The following is a 21,075-nucleotide window of genomic DNA, read 5'->3' on the forward strand; positions in this document are numbered from 1 at the left end:
ACCTAACATACTCAGAATTTATGAAATGAAAGTTCAGTAGCTCTTTGAGAATAAGATAGAATCATTTTTTAGGATAGAGTTAAATGAATATCCTTTAGCTCTTCAGTTTTGATTATGTTGTTTACATCATCTATTTCCTTATTTATTTCTGTTTACTTGTCTCAGAATGGGAGAAATAAATTTAAACTTCCTGTTGTGTTTGATGGAACAACAGACTGGTTCCACATAGGAAAAGGAGTACGTCAAGGCTGTATATTGCTTATTTAACTTATATGCAGAGTACATCATGAGAAACCCTGGGCTGGAAGAAGCACAAGCTAGAATCAAGATTGCCGGGAGAAATATCAATAACCTCAGATATGCAGATGACACCACCCTTATGGCAGAAAGTGAAGAGGAACTCAAAAGCCTCTTGATGAAAGTGAAAGAGGAGAGTGATAAAGTTGGCTTAAAGCTCAGCATTCAGAAAACGAAGATCATGGCATCTGGTCCCATCACTTCATGGGAAATAGATGGGGAAACAGTGGAAACAGTGTCAGACTTATTTTGGGGGGCTCCCAAATCACTGCAGATGGTGATTGCAGCCATGAAATTAAAAGACGCTTACTCCTTGGAAGGAAAGTTATGACCAACCTAGATAGCATATTGAAAAGCAGAGACATTACTTTGCCAACAGAGCTATGGTTTAGTCAAGGCTATGGTTTTTCCAGTGGTCATGTATGGATGTGAGAGTTGGACTGTGAAGCAAGCTGAGCGGCAAAGAATTGATGCTTTTGAACTGTGGTGTTGGAGAAGACTCTTGAGAGTCCCTTGGACTGCAAGGGGATCCAACCAGTCCATTCTGAAGGAGATCAGCCCTGGGTGTTCTTTGGAAGGAATGATGCTAAAGCTGAAACTCCAGTACTTTGGCCACCTCATGTGAAGAGTTGACTCATTGGAAAAGACCCTGATGCTGGGAGGGATTGGGGGCAGGAGGAGAAGGGGACGACAGAGGATGAGATGGCTGGATAGCATCACCGACTCCATGGACATGAGTTTGGGTGAACTCCGGGAGATGGTGATGGACAGGGATGCCTGGTGTGCTGCGATTCATGGGGTCGCAAAGAGTCAGACACAACTGAGCAACTGAACTGAACTGAACTGAATTGTGTTTCTATTTCTTTTTATACTTCCACTTTCTTAATGTCGCTACCATAGTATTAGGAGCATATGTATACCTATCTTTATTCTTTGTTGTAATTTATACCTTTACAATGATAAAGTGACTTTTTTTGTACTTTTTGGCAAAAAGTCTACATTATCTAACAGAAGGATTACAATCCATGTGGTCTGTTTTCTGTGCTTTTTAAATGCTAGTTCTGTTATTAGGAACCCCATCAGTGGTTACCTTCATACTTTCATTTAATACTCATCTTTCTCCCTCTTTAAAGCAGTATCTTTTGCTTTCCTTAATAAGTAACTTTTATATTAACTTTATTCTCTTCCTTCCCCTCCTCTGCTTTATTAACTAGTTTTAGCCAATATAGCATTATTTTATTGTTCGTTATGATTTTACTTAAATTTTTACTACTTGACTCTCATCTTTGACTCTGTTGCTGTTAAGTGTGCCATCAGTAAGTTTATTCTACTTTTTATGATTGTTCTGTTTTTCATGTGTTTGCAGATACTGTTATTCCCATGGGTTTTGAGCATGTAACAGTTACACTCCATTCTGTCACCTGTATGTCCATTTGTTTTCATCTTAAATCTACAGTTATATGTATTGGTGCTAATTGCAAGTCCTTTTGCTGAAATTTTTCCTGTCATCTCTTGGTAGCAGTTTGTCCTCGAGTTACTTCAGAAAGGGCTCATATGAGTAAGAACTGAGTTTTTTGCATATTGAAAACCATTTGTCTATAGCCTTATTCCTAAAGGGGACTGCTTGGTTAGACATAAAATAATTGAATCACACTTTTTTTTTTAATTCTATTTTTTTATTGAAGTATAGTTGATAAATTGTGCCAGTCTCTACTGCACAGCATAATTACTCAGCTATAGACATATATACATTCTTTTTTTTTAATATTCTTTTCCATTATGGCTTATCTGAATCATACTTTCTTGAGTTTCTTATACATACTTTCCCACTGTCTTCTGACATTGAATTTTCAATAGAGAATTAGGATGTCATCTGGTTTTCTTGTCCCTCATAAGTACCTTCTTTTTTTGTCTGGTTGCTGAAAATATTTTTTACAATTATTTTGCTAGATTTTTTCCCTCAGTGTTGACTATTTTGAGTCAGTTTTATTTAAAGCATGGGATCCCCTTTGAGGATGTAGGTTTAACTCTTTTATCTTTTTTTTTAATCTGTCATTTTATTTTATTTTTAAAAAATTCTGTCCTGCTTGTTCTTTACTGTTTCTTTTATGGTATAATTTTTACCATTTGCTCATTGTAGTTTTGTCTTCATTTTTTTAATTTAAAAAGTGTTTTTCGTCCATTTCTTTCATGAGTTCTGCAGTGCTTATTTCATTTTCTCCTCTTAGCTGTTTGTCTTTCCCTGAGTTCTTAAATTTCTGCTCTGATATCTTTCTTCATAGCTGCATTAAGAAATTTTGGATTCATATTGAAAAGTAGTGTTATAGTTTTATCTATTTTGCAGTGGTATATTCTGTTGAGTTTTCTTTGTCCAGGATGTTGTGCTGCTTTTTTACATTTTTTAAATGGTATTTTTGTATGGATACTTGCCACTTTTGTTACTCGTATTTGAATGAGATAAGTTTTCTCAAACCACCTGTTAGAAAAGACTGGAGTGGGAGAAGGAGGTGGGACAGGACATTAGGAGCAAGGCTGTTTTCCAGGTTTCTCTGCTCAAGATCTCTATTCTCTTCTGTTCTGATAGATTCTTTCTTCAGAATAAAGCCACATCTCCTTTGCCTCTCAGTAATATATGTTTAAGGAGTTTCTGCTACCAAGGAATTCAGCTCTTGGCTTTTAAAGTACGTGCTCAAATGTTAACAGTTAGAGAATCTGTGAAGGGTATATGGTAGTTCATTGTACTATACATTTAATTTTTCTTCAAGTTTGAAATTACAGAGGGGACAATGCATGCCTTGATTTTAAAAGGGAGTCCTATCTGAGACCTGTCACTTCTAGTTCACCCTCAGGTGACTGATGACACTTTCTACACTCCTTGCTCTGCTTCCTTCTGAGATTCCCCCATTCAGTTTCAGTACTAAACATTGCAGTTCCCATTTAGGAGAAGACCCTCTCTTTCTGGAGTAAAAATTTGCTGCTGTTGCCCCACTAGACTTTCTTTAATCTTTCATGACTTTCTCCTTTGCAGAGGTTCCCAAGTATTTTGGGCCGTATTTACTTACAATTTGGCACTTTCAGGTTTTAATTGTCTCCTAGGTTCATTGAAGATACAGGGTTTCTTCTCTTTTCTTTTCTCTCTCTCTCTTTTCAGATTATCTTTGTTGCTCTGTAATGAGTTCTAGGGGGAAAGTGGGAAATTTTGGAAATAAACTGCTGCTATTTTCCTATTGGAACTTACAAAGTTCTGCTTTGGATATTACAGAAATTTCTAAATAACTCATTGGTCAAAGAAAATTTTAAATATTTTAAACTAAAGGGTAATGAAAATAGTACATACCAGAATTGGTATGATTAGCTAAAGCAATTCTTAGAGAGAATTTAAAACCTTAAATGCCTATTAGAAAGGGAGAAAAGCAACAATGACCTATATATGCATCTTAATAAGTTAGAAAAGTAACATAATTAAATGCAAAGAAAAATAGAAGAAAATAAGAGTTTAAAAAAAAATAATGAAATAGAAAACAAATTTACTTCTATCCTATACGTAGGACGACTTCAAAAATTTTAAAGAAGGATAGTGACATGATCATATTTGTTTTCCAGAAAGAGACCTCTGGCAGCAGTGTGGAGAATAGATAGAGGAGAAAAAAACTAATCTGAGAAGCCAGTTAGGAGGCTTTTTCAATCACTAGTTCAGGTAAGAGATGGTGATGGTCTAATGTGGGATGGAGAGGAAGGAACATATTACAAGATTAAGTTGAAAAATAGGTTTAAAAACCATGTCCAGAAAAAAAGTTTGGGTGTAGTCACTGGTACATGGAACTGATTGGAAACGAATAGACCAGAAGGTTAACTAGGTTTTTAAGGAATTGGTTTTTGGATATAAGAAAATATATATAGAGAGATTGGGTTTACACAGTTGTAGGGGCAACCTAGTCAAGTCTGAAGTCCTTAGGATAGGCTATCAGGAAGGGCAGGCTAGAATGAATGGGTGTGGGCTGAAGCTCTGTCCATAAACGGAATTTCTTTTCTCTCTTAGGGACACCTCAGCCCCATTTTTAAGGCCTTTCAACTGACTGAATGAGGTCCACCCACATTATCCAGGATAATCTCCTTTACTTAAAGTCAACTGATCATGGAATTTAATTATATCTGTAAAATACCTTCACCACAATATCTAGATTTGTGTTTGATTGAATGCAACTAGTAGCCTAGCAATATTTATATATTTAAAATTTTAAAAATAAACTCGTACCTGGCCTATAAAATTCTATGATTAAAAATATAATAATAATAAAAAAAATTCTGTGATTATTCAGTCTTTGAAACAATCTTCATATTCCCAAACCTTTAGTAACTGCATTTATTTTATAAACTGTCTTTCAAGAAGAGCATACTCACCAACATACATTCAGAATAGTGACTCATTCATATCATTATGAATGATTATTCTAATATGGGAGGGAGATCTGCTTTCACTGGTTAGTTGGCAGTTTATACCATGTATAAAAAGATCAAATGTTAATATGTCTAACACTTGAGGATTCTGTAGAACATATAGAGAGTCATCTAGTATGTAGTTGGAAATGCAGATGTGAAAATCTGTAGTGGAGTGAGTAAAGGTAAAAGTTTTGGGAGTCCTTAGTACATAAATCCATATTTGAAACTCTGAAAATGGAAAATTTCCTTTAGAAATAATTATTTAGATTGAAAAAAGAAATGAAAAGGAGAGAGCCATGGAGAATACTAGCATTTAAGGAAGAAAGAAGAACCAGAGAGCAGTTAATGATTATTGTAGGCAGTATTAGAGCCAAGAAATTGTGTCAAGGGAGGAAACATATTCAGAGAATAGATGATTTCACAGTTAAGCAGTGGAGCTCTTCCAATAAAATCAACAGTAAGACAGGGATGTCAGTACTATGTTATTTAGTCACTATTGTGTTTGCTAACTTCTGTTCTTCTTACAGGTTTCAGTCTACATGTTACTTCCTTGAAAAGCAGTAACTGACACCTTCTCCCCCCCATCCAACCATCCCCCAAGAGTTACATATTTCTCTCAAGTATTCTTATAGCACAGTATACTTCCCTGGTAATACCATGTGTCACCTTGAATGTGTTTATTATTCTTTGTCTCCTGTTAGAATGAAAGCTCTGTGAAGCTAGGGACTGTAGGTATATATATAACCTCTGTGCCTGACACAACTCTTGGGCATACTAAGCCAAGAATGAATAAATAAAACTAAGAACATGGAGGAGGAGTGTCTAATTGAATCTGGAAAGTTAGGAAAATATTTGTAGGAGTAAATGATGTCTTAGCTAGGCTTTTGTCAATGTGATGACATCAGGAGTTTGGGTCAAAAAGAGGGTACACAGGAATGAAAAATTTCTGAGAGGTCTCTAAAGTAAAAAAAATTTATTGAAAGATATAAGCAAAAATCTGAATGAATGAAATATGTTAAGCTTATTGAGAAGACTCTGTTTGATAAGGTGTCAGTTCTCCAAAAATTAATCTGTAAATGAATTTTAAGTAAAATCCCAATAGGGCATATAGTGAAACTTGAAAAGTCAGTATTAAGATTTATATGGAAAAATAAGCGACTGTGAAGAATCAGTGTAATTTAATATTAAGTTGGCATTTTGGATCACTGAGGAAAGAGTAAAATATTTAATAAATGGTATTTATATAGTTGTTAACTGTAAGAAAAAAAATAATTAAACCCATCTCATATCATATCCCAGATTTATTTCTAGGTAGATTATAATCTAAAATTTGAAAAGCAAAGCTTTAAAATTCTTTCAAGAAAATACTGATAAGCTTGGCTGCACAAAATTTAAAACTTATTTGTTACAGATGAATCATAAACAAAGTTAAAATGCTAAGACAGTATTTACAGCATATATAACCAAAAACTTTACAGGGAGATCAGTTGAAAAAAAAAAAGCTAACTTACAAAAGAGGAAACACGAATGGTCAATAAACCCATGAAAATCAAATTCTCAAATTCATAATTAGTCAGGAAAATGCAAATGAGATCAGTACCATTTGACACCTATCAGATTTATAAAATTTTAACAGATGTTGGTGAGGATAAAGTATAAGGGAATATCTTGTGCACTGTTTATAGGAGTATGATTTGATACAAAAACTTTGGAGAGCAGTTTTCAATATCTAGAAAAGATGACATGAAAATGAAATTGAACATATCTTAAAACCCTTAATATACCATAGAGGTGTCTTGCGTACTGAGATATTTTTTGCTGTAGCAGAAAATTAGAAACATCCTGATTCCTGTGAATAATAGAAAAAGCAAATATTGGAATGAGTACGTGAATATTGTCATATTGTGGTATATACTATTATATGTAAGTTAAATGAATGAACCAAATATACATATATCAACATGGATTTTTCTTAAAGTTCTCTCTTATCTTAATGAAATGAAATAAAGCCTAAAATTTTAAATGGGTTTATTTTTAAACTGTCAATAATATGTACTGGTGCTGTGAAAAATAATGAGGGATCGTATTGCACTCACCACCTTACTTGCTTATATTTCCTTTCTCGTTTGTATGATTTTGCAACCTTTGCACTTGGTATATTTTACTGAACAAAATAGTCTTTATTGAACTTGAGATCAACTGGAGAAGATTATTTTATTGAGCAATATATGATGAGTATTATGGAGAAGTAATGAATACAGTGGGACTGTGCAACAAAGGAATCCATTCTAGTCTCAGTGTTGGAGGAACTTTTCTCTGAGGAAGTAACAGATGGGAGCTTAGGTAAAATTTGTGGTGATGATAAACATGGAAGAGTACTTTAAGAAAGCAAGCAATTTAATTCTAATTGTGTGACTTCATCTTATTTTCAGAATGATTGTTTTCATGGTATATAGTATCTTAACTCTCAACTATATGACTAAATTTAATGAATTTTACCAATCTATATGTACTGGTGCTTTTCACATTTCACATTTTCACTTTTTTCACATTTCATCATCTCTGAAATTGGGAGATGTCTTGCAGTGGATGGTTTGTCACAATTTAATTGGAAAATTTGGCAAATACAGTACTGATGTACCTTACCATAATTGGGCTTTTAGAGTCAGTGAAATACAGTATACTCTTTTATGTTAGGCCAGACTCAGTTGCAATTTGCATTTTGTTTTTCTAAGTATGCATTTTAAGAGTACCAGAGTAACTATAGGGAATTCCCTGGCAGTCCAGTGGTTAGGATTCCATGCTTTCACTGCCAAGGGCACGGTTTCAATCTCTGGTCAGGGAACTAAGAGCCTACAAGTCACAGTACAGCCAAAAGAAAAAAAAGAATCTGATAGTTACTAGTTGTATCTCCCCGAAAATACCTGTCACAGATAGAATGCTAAACATTTTACATTAATTACAGTCAGCCCTCGTTACCTGGGTACCATGGATTCTGAGAGCTGACTGTAATGCATCATTTTGTATAAGGGACTTGAACTTCCACCGCTTTTTGATGTACAAAGGGAGTTCCAGAACCAATCTTCTGTAGGAACCAAGAGACAACTGTATCTCATCTGAACTTCATCACCGTTGTATGAGTTAGGTGATACACCCAACTGAAGTTTAGAAACACAGTCTCTAAATTTTCTCTCTCTAAAGTGACTTTCTCCCTCTAAAGATCACATAGTTTGTATTTTATATTTATATTACTTTATATGTAATGTAAACTATTAAGTGTAGAGGCACAGTCATTTATTTACATTTAAGTGATAGAGGTTAACTTTTCTGTTTCCAAAGCTTATGCTCTTAATATTCACAGCTTTTTCCTGTATCCTTTAAGAAGCAAGTTTCCTGACAGGACAAATCTCTGACCCAGGACATCTGAGTTGAGAAATGTTTTTTTATTTTTATATACTTTATTTGCTTCTTTGTGCTTTTCAGTAAAATGTAGCTTTCTAAGGAATATTCACTGTTTTGCTGCTAGAAGAAAATAGAATATATAAGCAGAATTTGATAATTATAATTTATTCTGCTTGAATCAGAAGTTCACACTGAATATGCTTTCTTGCACGGAAAACAGATTTTCAATAAATAATTTATTAATCACAATATTAGTGTCACTTGCTTCATATGATTGCCTTAAGTTCAGGTATAAGATCCCTCAGTGAAAGTGAAAGTCAACAATTTGATTTTTATAGTATTCAAATTAGTCCTCAGAAGCAGAACAAAGCAGAACCTTTCTTTAGGGTGAAATAGGCAAGCAGCAGGTTTATCAACACTGATCAAACTCAGCCAAGTAAAGATACCTGTATCAGGCTTTATTTAGTCTAACCTCACATTAGAAAAAGAGTATTTTCCAGCAGGAATTTCAGTGACAGTTTCCAACAAATCTGTTTCTTGATTCACACTGCTTCAGGCTAATTGAGTATGTTCTTCATATTTGATGCACAGCTGTCGTCTTGGGATCAAACATCATTCTCTGTATCCATTTCTCTCCCTACCCCTCATTTTTTAATATTTAGAAGTTTCATGAGAAAAGGGTACACAAGAAGCAAAAATTTTTGATGCTTTACACATTGGAAAATGAATCAACAAACCTAAATGAAAGTTTAGTTGGGTTTCTATGTTGGAAATAATTTTTCCTTCATAAATTTAACAGTGATGTTCCAACTTTTTAAACAGCTGTGGTGAAGTTTTGTTTCCCTTATATTACTTTGCTTTCTCGAAAATTTACTTACCTTTATCCTTTAAACCTCTTCACTTTTTCATTTTTGCTATTATGCTTTTAATTTCTAATCATTCTTTTTTATTTCTTGAATGTTATTTTATAATAGCATACTATTCTTGTTTCACATATGGTAGTATCTTCTCTGTGCTCACTGAAGATAATTTATCTTAGAGTTTTCTTTTTCTTGCACATGCTTATGCTTCCTCCAAATTCTGTTTTGTTTGTTTGTTTGTTTTGATCACTGTCCTCCATTTCGGAAGCTTCCTTCAAGTATATGGTGTCCTTGATTATTTATTCATGATGCAGTGGGAATCTAAAACATTGACTCGATGCTTTGAATTCATTAGTGGGACTAGTTGACTTTGAGCTTTATCATAGAGTGGTTTAATTGGGCTGATCCTAGGGAACCTATAATGTTAGTGACCTTAGTTAGGTCTTTCTTCTTAGCTGGTCAATTACCCAGAGATGAGACTTCCAGACTCCTGCCTGAAGGGTAATAGTCTTGTTACCTGCATTCTGGAAGCCAAGTTGGGGATTTTGGCTTGGGGAGTGTCTGCATTCAGGAATTAATATTTATTGTCACTTAATTCTTTGTTTTGGGTACAGTCTTGTGCCCTCAGCTGTGCCTGACATCATCCCTCCAAAAAGTCTTTTACGTTTGCCAGAGAATATGCTTACAGATTATGCCAGGATAAAGATGAGGCAGTGGTTCCACAATGTTAATGGAGCTAGACAGGAATCTAGGACTCTACCTGCTTCTCAAACAGCTTTTGTCTTTATTTTTCTGCAACACCTCCATTCTTTTATCACCAGTTTCAGAGGTACCTGATACTGCCATTTCTCACACCTTTTGAGAATTCCATCTGCTCTGTCAGTTACAGCTTGGCTACTTGTTTTTCATCTTCTAAAATGGTACATTTTCTATTTCGATCCTCCCTTCCCTCTAGATTTATGCTTTCTTTTTTTTTTCTCCTTAATTCCTTACCAGAGTTTTAGTGGAGTTTGGGGAAGGAATGAACTGAGTTGCTTGACTAGAATCTATTCTTAAAATGGAGAGGCTTTGTCTGGTTTATCTTTAAATTCCAACCCACAAAGGAGTCCCTGATGTAGTAGATACTTGAATGTTTAAATGGATGAGTAAGTCTTGTTTTATTATCTGTAAAACTCAATTGGTAAGTTTGTGCTAGAGACCTAGTTTCTTGCCACCTGGACCTCTCAACAGGCAGGGTTGGTTAAGTGTTCTCATGATGTTGTGGCTGGCTTCTTTGGAGCAAGCAATCCATGAGAGAGCAAGGCAGACGCTATAATGACATTAAGGCCTAGTATTGAAAGCTATATTCTGCCAGTTTTGTAATGTCTTATTAGTTACATAAACCAGTTATATTCAGTGTAGGAGAGACTTACACAAAGGTGCAGAGTCCCATGAGGCAAGACTTATTAGGGACCATGTTGGAGGCAGACTACCGTATGAAGTTTCTATCTTCAACTAGAAGAAAAAATTAAGCTCAAATAGAAAGTAAGAAATAAAACTCCGAGCAAAAGTTAATTAAATAGAAAACAGTATAGAAAATGAATGAAACCAAAAGTTGATTCTTTTAAAAAAGTTAATAAAAATTTTAAACTCCTAGGAAGGCTAATCAAAAAAAAGAAAAAACCAAACAGATTACTAGTGTCAAAAATTTAAGAAGGGTTTATCATTAAAGATCTTTCAAAACTGAAAGGTTGATAAGGGAATGTTGGGAACAGTTTTATACCAGTTAATTTGATAACTTAAACACAATGTTAAAAAGTTAGCTCAAAGAAAACTGGAATAGTCTGGTATCTGTTAAGGAAATTGAATTCATAATCCTTTCTAACAAAGAAAACTCCAGTGCCAGTTGATTTTGTTGCTAAAATTTATCTGACATTTAAGAAAAAATGATACCAATCTTACACAGATGCTTTCAGAAACAGAAGAAAAAAGGCGTTTCAACTCAATTTTATGAGGCTCGTATTCCTCTGAATCTGACACCTGACCAAAACAGTGTAATCTTCTCAACAGACAGAAGAATCATTCGACACATTTTAATGTTATCATGATGAAAATTTGTAACACACTAGCAGTAAAAGGAAACTTCTCCAACCCGTCAGAGAATCTAGAAAAGCAGGCAGGCATCATCATACTCAGTGTCAAAAAGAGTGAACGACTTTGTCCTAAGATTAAGAATAAGAGGAGGATGCTTACTCTCACTACTTCTATCCAGCAGTGTGCTGGTGGTCCAAGAAAAAGGAAGGTGTAATATTGTAAAGGAAGTAATACAACTGTCGCTGTTTGCAGAAGACATAATTGTCTACATAAAAAAATCCTAAGAAATCTACTCCCCCAAAAAATCCTACTAGAATTAATAGATGCATTTAGCCAGATCACAAGACACTAGTTGCATAATAATACTAGCAGTATAATAAATAATACTGGCAATCAGCAGTTGGAAAAAATGAAAAACACATGTACCATTCATAATAATATTTTTGAAATATTTAGGAATAGATTTTTTTTTCATCTTTGCGCAGGGGACATGCTAATCTCTGTATCATTCCAGTTTTAGTACATGTATTACCAAAGTGAGCACTAGAAATAGATTTTAAAAGAGATGTGTACACAGATCCTATACACTGAAAGCCTATAAAACATTCCTGAGAAAAATAAGAAAGATAAATAGAGATACCATGTCCCTGGTGGCTCAGATGATAAAGAATCTGCCTACAGTGCAGGAGACTCAGGTTCGATCCCTGGGATAGGAAGATCCCCTGGAGAAGGGCATGGCAACCCACTCCAGTATTCTTGCCTGAAAAATCCCATGAACAGAGGAAACTGGCAGCTTGCAGTTCATGAGATCACAAAGAGTTGGACACGACTGAAGTGACTTAGCACGCATGCAGACCATGTTCTTGGCACAGAAGACTGAAATAGTTAGGATACTCATTATTGCCAAATTGATCTGTAGACTCAACACAATCCCAGAATCTCACCAAAAATCTCACTTAAAAAAAAAAATTGACAAGCTGATTTTAAGATTTATTTGAAAATGCAGAGAATCTTGAACAGTTAAAACCATTTTGAAGAAGAACAGAGTTGGAGGATTTATAATCCCTGATTTCAAGACATGCTAAAAAGCTACAGTAAGCAAAACTGTGATACTGAGGTTAAAGATGGACATATAAATCAAGTTATGAAATAGCTATAGATACTACACTTGATCTTAGCCAAAAAGCTAAAAAGTAATTAGAATAGCTATAAACACTTATGTGGTTGATTGATATTTGACAGAGGGGCCAAAATTCAATGGGGAAAGAATAGTCTTCTCAGTGATACTAGAACAGTTGGGTATTTGTACAAAAAATAAACATTAAAACTGAGAAACTTCTAAGAAAAGAGGGAAAATATTCATGCCCTTGGAGTAAGCAAAGATTTCTTTGTATGTTGGAAACCTAATCTAAGTGAAACCATCTCTTAAGAACACTGTTAAGATGAAAAGGCAAGCTATTGAAATTTGAAAAAGTTTCAAATATTTGCATAATATATCCTGAACAAAAGGTTTGTGTCTAGAATTTATGAAAAACTTGCATAACTCAAACTATTTTTAACAGTGGTCAAAAATTTACACTGCACAAAAGATTATGGGAATGGTCAATAGCACCTGAGAAGATATTAAACATCATTGGTCATCTGGAAAATGCAGATAAAAACCACAATGAGATATCACTTCACACTTGCTAGATTTGCTAAAGTAAAAAACCCAGCAATGCTAAGTGTTGGCAAGAATATGGAACAATTGGAAACGGTAGGAGTATAAAACAGTACAACCACTTTGAAAAATATTTTGGCAGATTTTAAAAAATTTAAATATTTTCTTGCCATATGTCCTAACTATTCTTAGGTCTTTCCCCAAGAGAAATGAAAAAAATAGGTCCGTACAAAGGTTTGTACATATTCATAATAACTAGGATCTGGAAACAACCCAAATGCCCAGCAACAAGTAAACTGAGAAACAAATTGTGATTTATTTACACGATGAAATACTATCCAGCAATTTTAAAAAACTAATTTATAAAATGGTATAGATGAATCTCAAGAAAGATGTGCAAAAAGCTAAACGAAATAATGTATACCATATAATTCCATTTATGTGAAATTCTGGAACAAATTTATTATGAAAGGAATCAGATCAGTGGTTGCCTGCAGCAGATGTGATGGAAGCTGATTAAAGAGGGGCAGGAAAGTACTTTCGGGGGTGATGATATATTTTGTCTTAATTGGAGTGATAATAGCATAGAGGATGAGATGGTTGGATGGCATCACTGACTCAATGGACATGAATTTGAGCAAGCTCCAAGAGATGGTTAAGGACAGGGAGTCCTGGCATGCTGCAGTCCATGGGGTCGGAAAGAGTCGGACACAACTGAACAACTGGACAACAACAACAAATAGCGTTGAGGTATATGTTTGTCAAAATCATTGAGCTGTACAGTTAAAATGCATTTTATTGTATGTAAGTTATACCTCAAATAGTTTTTTTAAATGAGATGTCACATCCCCAGAAAGGCTAGCAGTAAACTCTTAAACTCTGCTTGTGAGAGAGTTAGTTGTTAAAACCACTTTGGAAGATTTTGGCATTATCCAGGAAAGTTAGAGATACACATCCTTAGTTCATTTCAGTCGCTCAGTCATGTCCAACTGTGATCCCCTTGGACTGCAGCACACCAGGCTTCCCTGTCCATCACCAACTCGCGGAGCTTGCTCAAATCAATGGACTCATGTCCATGGATTCAGTGATGCCATCCAACCATCTCATTCTCTGTTGTCCCCTTCTCCTCCTGCCTTCAATCTTTCCCAATCTTTCCCAGTCAGGGTCTTTTCTAATGAGTCAGTTCTTCACATAAGGTGACCAAAGGATTGGAGCTTCAGCCTCAGCATCAGTCCTTCCAATGACTATTCAGAACTGATGTCCTTGAGGATTGGCTGGTTTGATCTCCTTGCAGTCTGAGGGACTCTGAATAGTCTTCTCTAACACCGCAGTTCAAAAGCATCAATTCTTCGACGCTCAGCTTTAGATTCAGCAATTCTACTGAGATACCACCTTTTCTATTAGAGAAATATACATGTGTATGTATATCAAAAAGGCCATCTATAAGATAGTCATAACATTATTCTAATAACCAAAGGAAAGTGCCAGCATAAATAGTCCACCACGATTAATAATCAGGCTTTTGTTTGTTTGGTTTTTGCCGCAGGACACCTTGTGGGATCTTAGTGGCCTGGCCAGGGGTTGAACTTGAGCCCCTGGCAGTGAAAGCACAAAGTTCTATCCACTGTCCACCAACATTAAAGTGAATAAACTGTATTTTATTCAGTGGAGTGTTAGGCAGAGCAATGGAAATGAAGAAAATAGTTGTTTAAATAGAAACAATGTTTAGCAAGTCTCAAAAAGATTTTATGTTTTATGTTTCCAGTTAGATAAAATTGAAGAACTGGAAACAATAAATTGTCCTTAGTGATCTGTACTTACACGTTGTAATTCTGAAAGAGAAAAAAGTGATTACCATAAGAACCAGGATTTGAGGGTTGAACTGTAAGTTAAGGTTGGGAAGGGGATAGGGAAGCGGTTTTGAGAATACTACCAATATTTAGTTCTTGATATGAGTGTTGGTTATGTGAATATTTGTATTCACTTTATAATTTAGTGACCCTTTAGTAACCTTTTAGTGACCCTTTAGTAAATATATTTTTTATTAAAAACAGAAAAAAAAACCCAACCCTTTGATTTATCAATATCTCCTGAGTACTATGTCAGTAATACTTTGCTAGTTAATGATAGACATGCAGAGATGTCTAACGTGGTGTCTAAATTGTTCACTATTACCATTAAAAGGCATTGTATAATAAGTGACCTTAATTTTTGTTCTCACACTTTCAGAGCCATGAAAGTAAACGTATAAAATTGAGGCATATAACCTCTCAGGAGGTTGAAGTATAATTGTAGTTATGCTTTTACCTGGATCCAACATTATTTACTGCTTTATTTTACACTCTTCTTTTGGACTTGGACTAATTTGGAACATGTAGTCCTTATTACCTTAAATATGGTAAATATTTATTATTTTTTCACGTCTGTATTTTAGCTGCATCCTAACAGAAAATTTCAGTTTTGACACAGTAAAGTGCAAACTAAAGAATCCTAATCACTTCTTCATAGAACATTCTCTCCCATTCAGCTTCTTCAAGGAGTTAGTTTACATTGACAGAATGATTTTGCCTAGAATTAAAACCTCAATAAATCAGAGCGCAAAAGACATGAGTAGACAATCCTTCAAAAAATGAGAAAAAGAGTTCTGATGAGTTTCTGCCATTTTCTGGGCACAAGTAGGTATCTTACATTGAATCTTCACACTAATACTGTAAGTAATGGGCGTTTTGCTAATTTTCCATATGAATGAATGGAAATTCTGAAAAATGATAATTAGTAAGTCTGGATCTAGAATTAAAATCTGTTTCATTTCCAAGCTTATTTTTTTTCTCTTTATTCTAATGTTGCTACCTATGAAAAGAAGAAAATAAACCTAATTTAAAAAATAAGGATAGGGACTTTCCTGGTGGTCCAGTTTTTAAGACTCTAAGCTCCCAGTGCAGGGGCAAGGGCTCAATCCCTGCTCAGAGAGCTGCATCCCACATGTTGCAACAGCAAAAAAAGAAAAAGAACCTGCATGCCACAACTAAGACCTGGAGCAGCCAAATAAATTTAAAAAAAATTTTTTTAAAGGATACATTTCCAACAGTAAAATAATATTTTATCAATTATCAATAAGTGAGTTATAAAGTATCACAAAACCTTAATGAGAATATTTTTTGCCTAAGTTGTGTATTGTACGTATCTAGATACTAACAATTAAGTAGTTGGTAATATCTCATTTTGTACAAATTCCTCTCGTTTTTTATTCTCAATTTTATTTATCTGCATTCTAGCACCTGCTCATTTATTTTGTTTATATGAATGTAGTACAAATGTATCCATCTGACTGATGGTTATTTAGGTTGTGTCCATTCTTTTTATCATTATAAACTGTCCTACAGTAAGCATTCTTATTCATGTTGCCCTCCACAGATAATGGGATTTTTATAGAGCATATATTCCAGTAGAGTGGAGTTGTTGAGTTGGAAATTATGCTCATCTTCAAACTTACTATAAATTACCGTTTGCTCCTGACTATATCACTTTATATTCCTAGATACTGTATGAGAATTTTCATTCTTCATTCTTCCTTTGGCTTATTGTCAGCTTGTATTATCCATTGTAACGTTTTTGGCCCATTTTGATTGGTATAAAATGATAGCTCAATAGAGTTTTTATATGTATTTCCTTTATTACAAATAAAATAGTGAAAAATTGTTTTTTGACATTTAGGTTTTCTCTTCTGTGAAATACCTAGCCATGTGTCTTTTGGCACTGTTACTGTTTTAAGCTTGATTTATAGGCACTCATGACATATTCTGGATAGTAATCATTTGTTGTATGTATTATACATATGCATTTGCCTGTTGTTGTTTTTTAATTTAATTTTATTTTTAAACTTTACATAATTGTATTAGTTTTGCCAAATATCAAAATGAATCCATCACAGGTACACACGTGCTCCCCATCCTGAACCCTCCTCCCTCCTCCCTCCCCATACCATCCCTCTGGGTCGTCCCAGTGCACTAGCCCCAAGCATCCAGTATCGTGCATTGAACCTGGACTGGCATCTCATTTCATACATGATATTTTACATGTTTCAATGCCATTCTCCCAAATCTTCCCACCCTCTCCCTCTCCCACAGAGTCCATAAGACTGTTCCATACATCAGTGTCTCTTTTGCTGTCTCGTACACAGGGTTATTGTTACCATCTTTCTAAATTCCGTATTTATGCGTTAGTATACTGTATTGGTGTTTTTCCTTCTGGCTTACTTCACTCTGTATAATAGGCTCCAGTTTCATCCACCTCATTAGAACTGATTCGAATGAATTCTTTTTAATGGCTGAGTAATACTCCATTGTGTATATGTACCACAGCTTTCTTATCCATTCATCTGCTGATGGACATCTAGGTTGCTTCCATGTCCTGGCTATTATAAACAGTGCTGCGATGAACATTGGGGTACACGTGTCTCTTTCCCTTCTGGTTTCCTCAGTGTGTATGCCCAGCAGTGGGATTGCTGGATCATAAGGCAGTTCTATTTCCAGTTTTTTAAGGAATCTCCACACTGTTCTCCATAGTGGCTGTACTAGTTTGCATTCCTACCAACAGTGTAAGAGGGTTCCCTTTTCTCCACAGCCTCTCCAACATTTATTATTTGTAGACTTTTGAATCACAGCCATTCTGACTGGTATGAAATGGTACCTCATAGTGGTCTTGATTTGCATTTCTCTGATAATGAGTGATGTTGAGCATCTTTTCATGTGTTTGTTAGCCATCTGTATGTCTTCTTTGGAGAAATGTCTATTTAGTTCTTTGGCCCATTTGTTGATTGGGTCATTTATTTTTCTGGAGTTGAGCTATAGGAGTTGCTTGTATATTTTTGAGATTAGTTGTTTGTCAGTTGCTTCATTTGCTATTATTTTCTCCCATTCTGAAGGCTGTCTTTTCACCTTGCTGATAGTTTCCTTTGATGTGCAGAAGCTTTTAAGTTTAATTAGGTCCCATTTGTTTATTTTTGCTTTTATTTCCGATATTCTGGGAGGTGGGTCATAGAGGATCCTGCTGTGATGTATGTCAGAGAGTGTTTTGCCTATGTTCTCCTCTAGGAGTTTTATAGTTTCTGGTCTTACGTTTAGATCTTTAATCCATTTTGAGTTTATTTTTGTGTATGGTGTTAGAAAGTGTTCTAGTTTCATTCTTTTACAAGTGGTTGACCAGTTTTTCCAGCACCACTTGTTAAAGAGATTGTCTTTAATCCATTGTATATTCTTGCCTCCTTTGTCAAAGATAAGATGTCCATATGGGCGTGGATTTATCTCTGGGCTTTCTATTTTGTTCCATTGATCTATATTTCTGTCTTTGTGCCAGTACCATACTGTCTTGATAACTGTGGCTTTGTAGTAGAGCCTGAAGTCAGGTAGGTTGATTCCTCCAGTTCCATTCTTCTTTCTCAAGATCACTTTGGCTATTCGAGGTTTTTTGTATTTCCATACAAATTTTGAAATTATTTGTTCTAGCTCTGTGAAGAATACTGTTGTTTTTTTTTTAGCTTTGTTTATGGTACCTCTTTTTAATCATTTTTGTATCTTAAGAAATTCTTTCCTGCTTTAAAGATCATAAAGATGTTCTATATTTTCCTTTAAATGTCTGTTTTTCTTTTCATGTTCAGTTCTCTAAATAGGAATTTGTTTCATATACTGTATAAAGTAGACTTTGAAGGATATTCTGCTGGTCTCTGTGTTTGTCCCCACAGTCTCTTGACTTGAATAGGATTATAACAAATCTTGATGAATGTTAGAGCAGACCTTATTCTTAGAAACTCTCTTAGCTGTTCTGGTTTAATTTCTCTTTCATGTTAATTTTAGTATCAGCTTCTTAAGTTCCAGAGGTCAAGAGGGTTATATCTTATTGGCATTTGATTGAAATTGCTTTGAATTTACAGATTAATTTATAAATAATTTATACTAATAAGGTATATTGCTCCATTTATTAATATTTAAATCTATAGTAGTAAAGACACCTATTATTTCAGTAAGTCTTCTACATCTTTTGTTTAGATTTCATCCCAAGTGTCTACACTTTTTGTTGTGATGTTAAGCGGTATCTTTTTTTTTAAGTGGTATCTTTTTTAAATTACATTTTAAGTTGATTGCTAATATATAAGAATATAATTTATTTTTATCTGTTGACCTTAAATCTAGCAGATTTACTGAACTCTCTTATTCTATAATTTATCTATAGATTAGAGGGTTTTATCTCTCAACAATCATACTGTAAAGAATAATAATTTTGTTTCTTCCTTTCCAATCCTTTTATCTTTTATTTCTCTTAACTTGCATTCCTATGCCAGCTAGCACTTTCTATTAACTTAAGTTGAATTTACCATAGATTTTGGTGAATAACTTTTATCAAATTAAGGAAGCTCCTTTCTAGTCCTGGTACTGTGAAAGTTTTAGTTATGGTGCTGAATTTTATCTGATGCTTTTTTCAGAGCAATTATCTATAGAAATGATTGTACATTTATTGCCCTTAGTGTTTTAATGTCGTATATTTTGTTAATAGGTTTTTAAAATACTAAATGTAAATATTACTTGTTCAGTTAAACTGAGTTGATTTGTGAAAGGGAATGAAGGAAAAAATGCATGTATATGTAGGTTTATAAAATGTTAGGGATAGAGAGACAGATCCTTGCTCTTTGAAACTCATGCCTAATTCAGCTGTACTCACCGATTTTATCCCATCTTGTGTAAGAACTTTCTGTCACCTCAAATGCCTACATTGCTGTAGGGAAGATGGTAAATAGTAAAATGATTAAAAGTGTAAACACTAAGGAAAATTAATAGAATGTTAAACAGGATAATATTTGTTTAGTAGTTTCAGCTCTGTGAGATAAGATGAATTAATTGTGAGTGCTAGTATTATAATAATCCAGTGAAGAAAGTTTACCTGTAGGATTAAAGGAAAGACAAAATAAGCATGTTAATGACCATATATTTATTTTCCTTTATCCACTTATTTTTTTTAATTTAACACAGAAGCAGTATATGTTTATTTGATATATTTCCTGCCTGCCTCATTTTAATGTGCAACAGTATTCTCACATTTTTAATAGAAGAACGTAGGTATACAGTTTTTTAATGTATAAGATTTAAATAAGATACCCAGAATGCTGAAATAGTCTTATCAGTCTCTCTTTTTTTAGTTAGCTTGAAATTGTAAAGGTATTTCTAACGTTTATTTGGGTGGAAATACAAAACCAACATAACTGTCCATCATTAGGGACATGTAGTAAATCCAGGTAGTGAGATATCCTGCAATGTGAAAAGGAATGATATAATTCCATATTAGTACATATAAGATCTGTCTCTAAGATACCTAATGAGAAAAAGAAATCAAAGCCCAAAATAGTGTTTCTAATGTTTTATCATTTGTGTTCTTTTTCATTAAGAGAAGAATGCGATATATATTCATATATATTCACTTAATTACCATGCACCCAAATTACAGAATAATATGAAGCCATTAAAAAGAAATTATTGACATGGAAAGATCTCTAAGACATTGTTAGTTTTAAAATAATAAAACAATAAAGCAAGTCATAAAACATTTATTATCTGATCTCATGTTTTTAAAAGTTATATCTCTATTTTTATCTCAAGTGTATATTAAAAGAACGAGATATGGAAGTACAAAACCAACCTAGCTATCTATTGTTAGGGACATGTAGTAGGTCCATGTCCATAATTAGTACATGTAGTAGTTAAGTATTAGTTACTAATAATGGTTGCTTCTTAAAGATACTTGGAGACCAGAAGTCTTTACTGTTTATATCTATGTTGTTTAGATTTTTTATGCTGAGACTTCATTCATATATTATTGAAATAATATATATATATATTGTTTATATATATATGTATATATATACATATATATTGAAATAAAGGAAAATGTAATATGTGCTATTAAAAAGATTTAAAGAAAAATAAAAAATATCCACAATAGTCTCACTACCTAACTACTTCAAGCCTTGTTAAATATCCGTCCAGACATTTTGTGGAAGACATTTAAACCTAAACCAAGGAGAATAAGAGAAAGGGTACCACTGTGGACATGTCTTTTAGGTAGGGAAATAATATGATAGCATGTTGACTCAGGTGGTCAAGAATCTGCCTACAGTGCAGGAGACCTGGGTTCAATCCCTGGGCTGGGCAGATCCCCTGGAGAAGAGAATGGCAACCGACTCCAGTATTCTTGTCTGGAGAATTCCATGGACAGAGGAGCCTGATGGGCTACAGTCCATGGGATCTCAAGGAGTTGGAAACGTCGGAGAGACTAGCACTTTTCACTTTTCAGCCT

At 34.2% G+C, this 21,075-nt stretch overlaps 1 protein-coding gene and 1 pseudogene across 22 annotated transcripts in view; one reads left to right on the top strand and one right to left on the bottom strand.

Moving 5' to 3' along the window:
- Nucleotides 1–21,075, top strand: part of LOC147374984 (protein argonaute-3) — a 136,292-nt gene that overhangs the window by 54,977 nt on the left and 60,240 nt on the right. For 9 of the 22 annotated variants that reach the window (XM_086379250.1, XM_086379279.1, XM_086379280.1 and 6 more), the window contains one exon: nucleotides 3,901–3,994. The exons of the other annotated variants lie outside the window; for them this stretch is intronic. The gene's annotated coding sequence lies outside the window, so the exon portion shown is untranslated. The remainder of the gene's footprint in view (nucleotides 1–3,900; nucleotides 3,995–21,075) is intronic. 22 annotated transcript variants of the gene reach the window in all.
- On the bottom strand, nucleotides 11,519–11,616 carry LOC147374987 (U6 spliceosomal RNA; annotated as a pseudogene).

Source organism: Bos grunniens, chromosome 3, assembly GCF_055505025.1.
Source record: "Bos grunniens cultivar Pamir isolate PY7600 chromosome 3, Bosgru_T2T1.0, whole genome shotgun sequence".
Classification (NCBI taxonomy): domain Eukaryota; kingdom Metazoa; phylum Chordata; class Mammalia; order Artiodactyla; family Bovidae; genus Bos; species Bos grunniens.